Here is a 12,263-nt window from a genome sequence, read left to right on the forward strand (position 1 = left end):
ACTTTTAATACATTCGTCCCACTGCGGGACAAGACGGTCAGGGCCTCCATGGGAAAATATTTGCGGTTGCCTATGCAACCACGATTGTACCTAGGAGTTCTCTTCTCCGTCAGAAGCAAATCGACGACCACGAATGTCTTTATTTAGGGCTCCAAAAACAAGGAAATCTCTTACGTACAAATCGGACAGTACGGAGGGTGTATAAGAGCTTCCCGTAGGGTTCACATGCTGCCAATGATCTTTCGAGCACGCTGCAAAAGTTTCGCTGGGAAGCCCTTACACACCCTCAATACAGTGACGATATCTCCCCATGCGAAATCCATATTTTTGGAGCCCTGAAAAAAGACATTTGGTGCCGTCAATTTGCTCCGGATGAAGAGGTGCTCGCCTGGGTACAAACATGATTTCGTAGACAATCGCAAATATTTTCCAGTTAAGGCACTGATCGTCTTATTTCACAGTGAAATAAATGTATTATCCGTTATTGTGACTACTTTTGAATTAAGAAACCGTTTACTTACTTATTTTCCATGTGTTTCGTTTTGATTTGACTACCTCTTACACAAAGGAGAATGGGGATCAGGAAAAGTCCCCGCCCAAGCAGGCCTCGAAGGGCTCAACGGTACTGACCGACCGCCGTGTGATCCTCAACCGACAGGCCTCACTGGATGCGGATGTCAAGGGACTTGTGGTCAGCACACTATTCTCCCAGCCGTTGTCAGTTTTTGTGACCGGAGCCGCTACTTCTCAAACAAGTAGCTCCTCTGTTATCCTCACAAGGACTGAGTGCACCCCACTTGCCATCAGCGCTTGGCAGACCCAGATGGTCAACCATCGAAGTGCTAACCAAGCCCGACAGCGCTTATCTTCGGTGATCTGACGAGAACCGGTGTTACCAATGCGGCAAGACCATTGGCACGGGATAAGGAAATGTGTGGAGGAAAACACTCGTGGCTGATTGCATGGAATATAACATGGAAATGCATCACTTCAAGAAGTGAGAACAACATGTTTGACTGATAAACCATTATACTTGTATATTACCATGAAGTACATACAGAATGCTGAAATTATAATCAAACAGAACACTTAATGTGTGTTCGTTCGTAACGTTGTGCCTGCTAGCGCTGTGTAGGCATGAAGCAAATGATACGATGACGTCCATACTATGATCGATAGGTGAAAAAGTTCCAGAATGAGATTGTCACTCTGCAGCGGAGTGTGAGCTGATATGAAACTTCCTGGCAGATTAAAACTGTTTGCCGGACCGAGACTCAAACTCGGGACCTGCAAAGGACCACAGTTTTAATCTGACAGGAAGTTTCATATCAGCTCACACTCCGCTGCAGAGTGAAAATCTCATTCTGGAAACATCCCCCAGGCTGTGGCTAAGCCATGTCTCCGCAATATCCTTTCTTTCAGGAGTGCTAGTTCCACAAGGTTCGCAGGAGAGCTTCTGTAAGGTTTGGAAGGTAGGAGACGAGGTACTGGCAGACGTAAAGCTGTGAGAACGGGGCGTGAGTCGTGCTTGGGTAGCTCAGATGGTAGAGCACTTGCCGCAACAGGCAAAGGTCCCGAGTTCGAGTCTCGGTCCAGCACACAGTTTTAATCTTCCAGGATGTTTCAGGTGCAAGGTTGTTCAACCTGGCATCTTTATTCTTGGACAGAATGTACAAAAATATGTAAAAATTATATAATTCATACAGGAATGTAAGCGTATTGCGGAAGTCGTTATAGGTAAGTAATTGCGTTGCCACACCGAAGTTGCCAATGCAAATCGATATCGCAGATATTATCGAGCACTGTCTGTAAATAACTGTTTAAACATTCTTCCACACGCAAAGTAACGCATATTTATGTCACATTATGAGCTACCGATACCAAAATCTTTATTTGTTACCAGTTTCAGCCACTCTGATCCTCAGCTACTCTGATCAGCGAGACTGAAACTTCTAGCAAACAAAGCTTTTTATTTAATTGTCTTGATCGCAAAGTTTTTGAAAAGAATTATCGGTTTGTTTACGCAGCAACCATCTTCAAAATCTCTCATTCTGTTGCACAGCAACAAGTCACAACCATGTAAAAATAATACTACTTTTTACATGGTTATAGCTTGTTTCTGTGCTGCAGAACGAGAAATTCTGAAGAAAGCTATTGTACAACCGAAACAGGTAACTCTGTTTAAAAAAATTTAAGATCAAGACTATTAAATAAAAAAATTTGTATATCATATTATTGCTTCCCAAATTGTCATTCTATGGTAAATTCTATTCAAGGTTTTGTCTATTAGGAGCTCAAGTTGTTACATGAAAATGGCTTTCAGAACTGCACCACTGGGGCTGGACATATCTGCCTGGGACTACTGGGCAGCAGTACTGCCAAATCTTGCAACGATCCTGTTGCATCATATCGTCTTCTCGCCTTGAGACTGATTTAACCGCGTGTACACAGAGCGAGCGCTTTAGACGGATTTAATCAAGTGACTACGACGTCAGTGGAATTCCAGAAGGATTCAGAACTGTTGAGCACTGCTGCAGGTCTGTCTACAAAGAGCGTGTCACTTTCCTCTCAGATTATACACCGTTGTGCAATATCTAAGGACGAAAGTAACTTTTGCACGATGTGGTACTGTCAAATTATACAGATCGTTCAAACTTGGACTGTACGTAGAAAGAACTGCTCTAATATGCTACAGAAGACAACTGAAAGAAATACACAATGAGACGAACAGAAATTACACTTTTATTCAAAGACAAAAATTACACTGAAGCCACAGCCATTTCTGATGGTCCCCTGGACGATACAAAAGGCCGGAGATCATTCTTATTAGGGGGTGTGATGAGTTCCTGCGGTAGAGCGTTCCGTTCCTCCACTATCGCGGTTGAAAACTGCTGGATAGTCTTCGGTACACGTGTACGTCCTGTAATAAGTCTGTCCAAAGCACTCCACACGTGCTCGATAGGATCTCAGTCGAGGAACAGGCAGGCCAGTCTATTCGCCGTCTATTCTCTCGTTCGAAAAGTTCCTACACATGCGCTAACCGATGCGGTCGCGAATTGTCATCCATAAACATGAAGTCAGAAACAAATGTACTTCTAAAAAGGGAGGGATTTTTAATTGGTATAAAGAATGGCAGCTAACTCTAAATATAGATAAATGTAAATTAATGCAGATGAATAGGAAAAAGAATCCCGTAATGTTTGAATACTCCATTAGAAGTGTAGCGCTTGACGCAGTCACGTCGATTAAATATTTGAGCGTAACATTGCAGAGCGATATGAAGTGGGACAAGCATGTAATGGCAGTTGTGGGGAAGACGGTTAGTCGTCTTCGGTTCATTGGTAGAATTTTGGGAAGATATGGTTCATCTGTAAAGAAGACCGCTTATAAAATACTAATACGCCTGTTCTTGAGTACTGCTCAAGCGTTTGGGATCCCTATCAGGTCGGATTGAGGGAGTACATAGAAGCAATTCAGAGGCGGGCTGCTAGGTAGGTTTGATCATCACGCGAGTGTTACGGAAATGCTTCAGGAACTCGGGTGGGAGTCTCTAGAGGAAAGGAGGCGTTCTTTTTGTGAATCGCTACTGAGGAAATTTAGAGAACCAGCATTTGAGGCTGACTGCAGTACGCCGCCAACTTATATTTCACGGAAAGACCACAAAGATAAGATGAGAAAGATTAGGGCTCGTACAGAGGCATATAGGCAGTCATTTTTCCCCCGTTCTGTTTGGGAGTGGAACAGGGAGAGTAGATGCTAGTTGTGGTACTAGCCGGCCGCGGTGTCTAGCGGTTCTAGGCGCTCAGTCCGGAGCCGCGCGACTGCTACGGTCGCAGGTTGGAATCCTGCCTCGGGCATGGATGTGTGTGATGTCCTTAGGTTAGTTAGGTTTAAGTAGTTTTAAGTTCTAGGGGACTGATGACCATAGATGTTAAGTCCCATAGTGCTCAGAGCCATTTGAACCACTTGTGGTGCGAGGTACCTTCCGCCACGCACCGTATGGTGGATTGCGGAGTATGTATGTAGATGTAGATGTAGATGGAGAGGAGTACAATGTCAGAATAACGTTGAGCGGTGAGCGTACCGTGTTCAAAGATTTGCAAATCAGTACGCCCATGCAACATTACACCTCTCCACACCATAATACGTGGACCACCAAAACGATCATGCTCGAGAGTGTTCCTGGGTGCATTACGTGTTTCCACCTTTAGCCACATGAGGGTGCATCCAGCATTGTCTAACATGATCGTTTTCGTGGTACTCGTGTTATGGTGTGAGGAGTCACAATTTCCATGGGCGTACTGACTTCCAGACCTTTGAAGTGGTACACTAACCGATCTACAATATTGTGACACTGTACGCCTACCCCATGTGCTTCCTTTGAGGGGTGCATTCGGCCCTGACCTCATTTTTATGGCTGGCCGTGCGCGAAAACATCTAACAACGCAGGCGGAGAAGCTCTTGGAACGAGGGATATTAGATGAATGGACCAGCCTACCCATTCTCCCAACTTAAATCCAATCGAGCACGTTTGGGATGCGTTGGGGAGACGTATTGCAGCATGGCTACATGCACCAACGACCATCAGCAGTTGTCAACCACACTAGTGGAAGAACTACTTAGCAACCCCGTGGCCAGCATGGAAGCACGGTTCTGAACATACATTGCCGTCGATGGTGATCACACACCCCATTAAGAACCATGTCCCGGCTTTTGTAATGTCCAGAGATCAACATAAATGGCTGTGACTTTAGTGTAATTATTGTATTATGTCATTGCTGTTCATCTCATTGTGTATTTTTTTCAGTTATCTCCTTTACTATTCTGCAGCAGTTATTTCTATGTATAGTCCACGACACATCGAGTTATGTTACTTGACAGTCACATATCAGGCGAAAGTTACTTTCGTCCTTAAGTTTTGCACACCAGTATACAGGGTGTTACAAAAAGGTACGGCCAAACTTTCAGGTAATATTCCTCACACACAAATAAAGAAAAGATGTTATGTGGACATGTGTTCTGTAACGCTTAATTTCCATGTTAGAGCTCATTTTAGTTTCGTCCACCTACGCTCAATGGAGCACGTTATCATGATTTCATACGGGATCCTCTACCTGTGCTGCTAGAACATGTGCCTTTACAAGTACGACACAACATGTGGTTCATGCGCGATGGAGCTCCTGCACATTTCAGTCGAAGTGTTCGTACGCTTCTCAACAACAAATTCGCGACCGATGGATTGGTAGAGGCGGACCAATTCCATGGCCTCCACGCTCTCCTGACCTCAACCCTCTTGATTTACATTTATGGGGGCATTTGAAAGCTCTTGCCTACGCAACCCCGGTACCAAATGTAGAGACTCTTCGTGCTCGTATTGTGGACGGCTGTGATACAATACGCCATTCTCCAGGGCTGCATCAGAACATCAGGGATTCCATGCGACGAAGGGTGGATGCATGTATCCTCGCTAACGGAGGACATTTTAAACATTTCCTGTAACAAAGTATTTAAAGTCACGCTGGTACGTTCTGTTGCTGTGTGTTTCCGTTCCATGATTAATGTGATTTGAAGAGAAGTAATAAAATGATCTCTAACATGGAAAGTAAGCGTTTCCGGACACACGTCCACATAACATATTTTCTTTCTTTGTGTGTGAAGAATGTTTCCTGAAAGTTTGGCCGTACCTTTTTGTAACACCCTGTATATCTACATTATGAATTATACACAGCTATTTAACGACAATAAGGTAATAAGGTCTACTGCTTTTGGCAGCAGTAAACAATTATTATTGCAAAGACTGTTCACTAAAGACTTCCTATGGCCTATTTCTATTATTGCAAGAATCTGTAGTCGTCCATTATATATAACATTTAGTGAGAAAACTAAAAACTTACTTAAACTGAGAAGGGGAGTTAAAATTCAATCTGATGGTGACATGAAAGAGTATTCCGAACTTCGTGGAGTGTTGAGCAAAGATATGAAGGCCGATTTAAAGAAAAACAAAAAAGTCATTCTCAGATGCAATTTTAAGAACAAAAAACGCTTAAATTAAGCTAAACAAAAGCTCATGATTGACCAGAAGCAGTTTATTGCAAAAAGTGGAAACAGTGGCAGACTTGCCGATAAAGAGGAAATTATAAATTTCATCAACAATTTTTTCAGTCACTTGTACGCAAAACAAAAGATAATCGATATGAGTGCGACAGCATGCGCTACCAACGTGGTCCAAAAGCCCTTATATAGAAATTTGATTTTTCCGGGGCTCATAGCTCGGGTTCTGCTGATGATAGAAATGTAGGGTCAAGTCTTTTGGATAGCTGTTGGGCTATGGACCGTTTGTATGCCCAACAGAAGGATCCTCTTACTGGATCTACTGTACAGTGTAGGTTCAAAGTTTGAATACTACACATTTCATCTTCGGCTTCGGCAAATAGAGAAAATCATACGGAAACATTACAATCAGCGGGTGCGGCAAATTGATATTGTGGTGAACGGATATATCGACTACGAGAATCGGACGTTCTGTGTTACGAACGCATCTCTGTGTCTTACGACACCAAAGATTTCCTTTATGGACTCTCTGTGAAGGAAATGGAGAGATTGGACGTGTGAGAAGAATTTCAGACGTATCCGAGCTCAGTACTTGAAGAGGCAACGTCATTTAAACCTTCTGTACGCGATACTAGCGCCATATGTATATGTGTATAATCGCTATCCCATGACTTTTGTCACCTCGGCGTATGTCTTGGATAGCTTGTAAAATATGACGAGAGACATAAGATCGAAAATCTTTCGACGTATCAAACTAGGCTGGCGAGCATATTCATATATTGAAGCGCCAAAGAAACCGGTATAGGCATGCGTATTCAAATACAGATAAATGTAATCAGGCAAAATACGGCGCTGCGGTCGGCAAGTGTCTGGCACAGCTGATCCCCTTGCTCCTAACATCCAGTACTTGGGCCACACCACACTATCTGAACTTTAAACACTCCCATCACTACGCAGGACATCAGCCTCACACTCTGCACTAAACGCAACACCGCTCCCAGCCACGACCGTGATACCTGCCGCCATCTCCCTCCTTTCTTGCAGTCCTTACCACCTTCTACAATGTAATCCTTTCCATCGCCTTATACCCCTACCTGTGGTTCAAATGGCTCTGAGCACTCTGGGACTTAACAGCTGAGGTCATCAGTCCCCCTACCTGTGGAAAACCTCCCTTCTCCTGATGTTCTCCAAACCCAACAAGCCTCCATCCGATGCCTCTTCCTATCGCCCTAAATGTCTCACCTAGGTGTTCAGCTAGCTCTTGGAATCCATCCTTACCCAGAGCATCCATCACCACCTCCACTGACACCACCTCCTCCCCAACACCCAATGTGGATTTCGACCTTCCTTCTCTGCTGATGACCAACTCCTACGCCTCAGTCGTCTCCTCTCCCTCCAGCTTAACCCCCGTCGTTCTGCCATTTTTGTCTCCCTCGACCTCAAAAAGGCCTACGACGGTATCTGGCATCCCGGTCTCTTGTTTAAACGCCAGACCTACGCCTTTCCTGTCAGCTATGTCCGTCTGATTGTCTCCTTCCTCTCCCGCCGCCCCTCCTGTGTCACCATCCATAACGCCGATTCCCACCCCTTCTACCCCTCTGCAGATGTGCCCCAGGGCTCTGTCCCCTCCCCTGTCCTCTACCTCACATACACGGCAGATATGCCCCAACCCTCCCTCCCCCCCTCCAGTACACCTCTTGCAGTATGCTGATGACACCGCGTTCCTTGCCCTCCCTCCTTCCCTTCAATGGTCCCAAAGCCTTCTGCAGAATCACCTTGACCTTTTTGACGCATGGTATACCAGTGGCTCCTGAAAATCAGTCTTTCCAAGACCAAGGCAATCGTCATAGGTCGAACAACTCACTCCTTCAAGCTCCTTGATTTTTCCCTTACCATCTGCACCTGTCCTGTCCGCCTCTCCCCCACCCTCACATACCTTGGCCTCACCATCTCCACTCTACCCAATCCAAAGCCCAAACTGTCTCCAACTCCTTAAACTCTTCTCTGGCTGGACATGGGGGTTGAGCCCGTCTACCATTCTCCACACCTACAAATCCTTAATCTGTCCCATCCTCTGTTATGCCATTCGAACCTGGATCTCCCTCCCCCCCCCCCTGCAGATCCTCAAGCACCATGCACTCTGCTTCGCCTTCCGTATATGCATCTAGTCCCCCACACAGGTCCTCTCTGACCTGATTCCTTTCCCCCATTTGCTTCGTATCCTCGAACATATCCTCATCCTCTACACCTCCCACCGACTTTACCCCCCTCATCCCCTGGTTACTCCTCTCCTCTCAAACCCCCACCCTATGCCACACCTTCACCGTTGTGTCCTGCTTACCCTCCACGTCTACAGCCTTCATCTCCTTTCCCAAGGTGGCTCGACTCCCCCTCCCAGATGATGCCCTCTCTCCCTCCATTTATTCCTCCTGTCAACTCTGATCCTCACCTCCCCCTCCCTTCCTCTGTCCTTTCCTGGGCTCCCTCTCCCCCTCCTTCCATCCTGTTTTTTCCCTGCCTACCCTCTCTCTGACTCCCTTCTCTCCTCTGAGTCTTTTTGCTCTCCCCTCCATTGCCTTTCCTACTCCTCACGTCTGCCCAGCCCCCCCCCCTTTTTGTATGTCCCCTCCCTCCAACGGCTCCCCCCTTTTTTCTTTTTTTCTCCTCCCCCCCTCTTTTTTTCTCCTCCCCCCTTTTATCTCTCGTCGGTCCGGGTCCTCCCTCCCACCATTTGTCGCCGTGTCGCCTCTATAGTGCTGTTTTAAGTGAGTGTTCAGGATCGCGCGTCCCCTGTCAGTGTTGCGAACAGCCACCAAACTGTTGCTAGATGTGTTTTTTATCTCGTGCGAACAGAAACTAGACTGATGCCGTGTTTTTTAATTGTGCCTGTCTATTTACTATGTGTTTTAATTAGCATCACTGACCGTTTGTTTTTACATTTTCTTCCCATCTTCTTCTCCATGATTCAGTTTTTAACAGTCCCCGTTTTATCGCTTGCTTTTATTGTTCTCATATCTCCAAATTCTGTTTTTGAACTTTTCTGCAGGCTGCAGAGCGCCGTATTGTGCTGCTGCCAACCCCTCCCCCCCCCCTCTGTGGAGGGGGGGGGGGGGATAGAAATCCAATAAAGAAAAAAAAAGGCACAGCTGACAGATCGGCTACTGCTGCTAAAATGGCAGGTTATCAAGATTTAAGTATTTTGATCGTGGTGTTATAGTCGGCGCATGAGCGATGGGACACAGCATCTCCAAGGTAGCGATGAAGTGGGGATTTTCCCGCACGAACATTTCACGAGTGTACCATGAATATCAGGAATCTGGTAAAACATCAAATCTCTGACATCGTTGCGGCCGGAAAAAGATCCTGCAAGAACGGGACTAACGACGACTGAAGAGAAATCGTTCAACGTGGCAGAAGCGTAACCCTTCCGCAAATTGCTGCAGTTTCAGTGTTGGACCATCAACAAGTGTCAGCGTGCGAACCATTCAACGAAACAGCATCGATACGGGCTTTCGGAGCCGAATGCCAACTCGTGTACCCTTGATAACTGCACGATACAAAGATTTACGCCTCGCCTGGGCCCGTCCACACCGACATTGGACTATCGATGACTGGAAACATGTTGCCTAGTCGGACGAGGCTCGTTTCAAATTGTATCGAGCGGATGGATGTGTATGGTTATGGAGACAACCTCATGAATCCATAGACCCTGCATCTCAGCGACGGACTGTTCAGGCTGGTGAAGGCTCTTTAATGGCATGGGGCGTGTGCAGTTGGAGTGATATGGGACCCCTAGTATGTCTAGATACGGCTCTGACACATGACACGTTTGTAAGCATCCTGTCTTATCACCTGCATCCATTCGTGTCCATTGTGCATTCCGACGAAATGGACAATTCCAGCAGGACAATGCGACACCCCACACATTCAGAATTGCTACATAGTGGCTTCAGGAACACTCTTCTGAGTTTAAACACTTCCACTGGCCACCAGACTCCCCAGACATGAACATTATTGAGCATATCTGGGATGCCTTGCAACGTGCTGTTCGGAAGAGATCTCCACTCCCTCGTACCCTGACGGATTTATGGACAGCCCTGCAGGATAGCTTTTTGACGAAGAAAAATAAAAAAAGAAATGTGTGAAGCAAAGATTATTTAGCTACCAGGAGAATATTAATCAGTATGATTGTCTACTTGTGAACGTCTTCGTTACGAAGATATGAGCAGCAGTATGTCTTTTTTAAACAATATCCTATATTTTTTATTTGATAATCTGTTTCCTTTTCCCAAGATCTATTCAAAGGCGTGTCACACTATTCACGCTATTCACGTAATCATGAAGTTATTAAAAACAGAACACAAAACTGACACTGACTCTCCTGTACTAGCACACAATGTAGGTACCCGTGGTAACGCAACTCGTCCACTGGCTAGAGCTGGTAGTAAACAAACGAAAACAAAAGGAAAATGCACGCCGGTCATTCAGTCGACCGTCTTCAGATGAAGGTGTGTGTGAGTACAATGTACAGCAAAGAGGAGGTGGTAGAAAAGCTACTTATATCGATGGAGAATGTAAGCTAGCAGAACAGTAAGGACCGGTATGAATTTCCATGTGTTTCGATTTATTTGCGTCAACTCCAGCAAGTGGATCCGTTACGTTACCACTGATAGCTGCAGTGTGTGTTAGTACAGTACAGTCAGAGTCAGTTTCGTGTTATGTTTTTAATAATGTAATGTTTACGCGAACGGTACATTGTGATACGTTTTTGAATAGCTCTTGAGCAGAGGAAGTAGATTACCGAATAAAAATATAAGATGTTATTTGAAAAAGATGTACTGCTATTCACATCTTCGTAACGAAGAAAGTTACAAGAAAGATAATCATGCCGATTAATGTTCTCCTGTCAGCTAAACAACATTTGGTTGATACATGTTTTATTTTGCTTCTGGAGAGAAAGTTATTTGGAGTGGTCTAGACAATTCCGACAGATATACACAGCTCTCGTCATTTGAAAGGCCGGATACCACGGCTGGCATTCGGTGAGGTGAAAAAAGGTTTATTGGAAGGTGTTCCAAAGTACGAAACAACAAGTATCGGAATATCGCCAAGAGTTCTGTCGAAACGTGTCTGGTTGCCGGTCGGCCACAGCTGACAAGTTGTGAAGTCTGAATGTAGCTGACAGAGTCTGATATAAGATGTGTAATGTTTCAAGATGAACGTGAGATTATTTTTAAAAAATCCATATCATGTTTCTTAGGCAGAAGTTGTCTTGTAACCGGCCAAAATAGCTTGCAACCGTTTGAAATTTACGTGCAACTCACTGGTGTTCCAGGATTTTTACTAGTCACAGGTTTAGAAAACCGTGATTTTCAAGTAATTAAACGTCGGCCCACCAGTTACACGTACAAACTCAAGATCCGTTGAAACAATGGTCACACCATGGTTTTCAATTCTGATACTGTAAGTTTATAGACCCTCTTGGCAAACGCCCTTAGGTTACCCCTAGTCTCTCTGAAATGACAGGGCCTTATGATCTGTTAAGAAATCTATTTTCCGATCTATTAAAAATGCACGGATGCCGGCAAGGGAGACTTTTTCGGTGACACAGTGCTGTTTCTCCCACATAGCACTGCTCTCGGAAACAGAACATTGAGGTGACAAAAGCCATGGAATACCTCCTAATATCGTAACGGACCGCCTTTTGTCCAGCGTAGTGCAGCAACTCGATGCGCCATGGACTCAACGAACCGCTAGATGTCCCCTGCAGAAATACTGAGCTATGCTGCCACCGTAATCGTCATAATTATGAAAGTGTTGGCGGCGCAGAATTTTGTGCACGAACTGACCTCTCGATTACGTCCCATTAATGGAAATGAGCGTTTGGGGTCATTGGCCGGGAGGCCCCTTAGGGGCAGGTCCGGCCGCCTTGGTGCAGGTCTTATTACATTCAACTCTACATTGGGCGACCTGCGCGCCGTATGGGGATGAAATGATGATGCAGACAACACAACACTCAGTCCCTGAGCGGAGAAAATCCTCAACCCAGCCGGGAATCGAACCCGGGCCCCTGAGGACGACTGTCCGTCATGCTGACCATTCAGCTATCGGTGCGACGTCCCATTAATGTTCGATAGGATTTATGTCAGGCGATAAGAGTGGCTAAACCTTTCACTCGAAATGTCCAGAATGTTCTTCAAACCAGTTGCGAA

The 12,263-nt window shown here is 45.5% G+C and overlaps 1 pseudogene; it reads right to left on the minus strand.

Moving 5' to 3' along the window:
- Nucleotides 1-798: 798 nt before the first annotated feature.
- On the minus strand, nucleotides 799-917 carry LOC126237928 (5S ribosomal RNA; annotated as a pseudogene).
- Nucleotides 918-12,263: the final 11,346 nt, after the last annotated feature.

Source organism: Schistocerca nitens, chromosome 2 (assembly GCF_023898315.1).
Source record: "Schistocerca nitens isolate TAMUIC-IGC-003100 chromosome 2, iqSchNite1.1, whole genome shotgun sequence".
Taxonomy (NCBI): Eukaryota; Metazoa; Arthropoda; class Insecta; order Orthoptera; family Acrididae; genus Schistocerca; species Schistocerca nitens.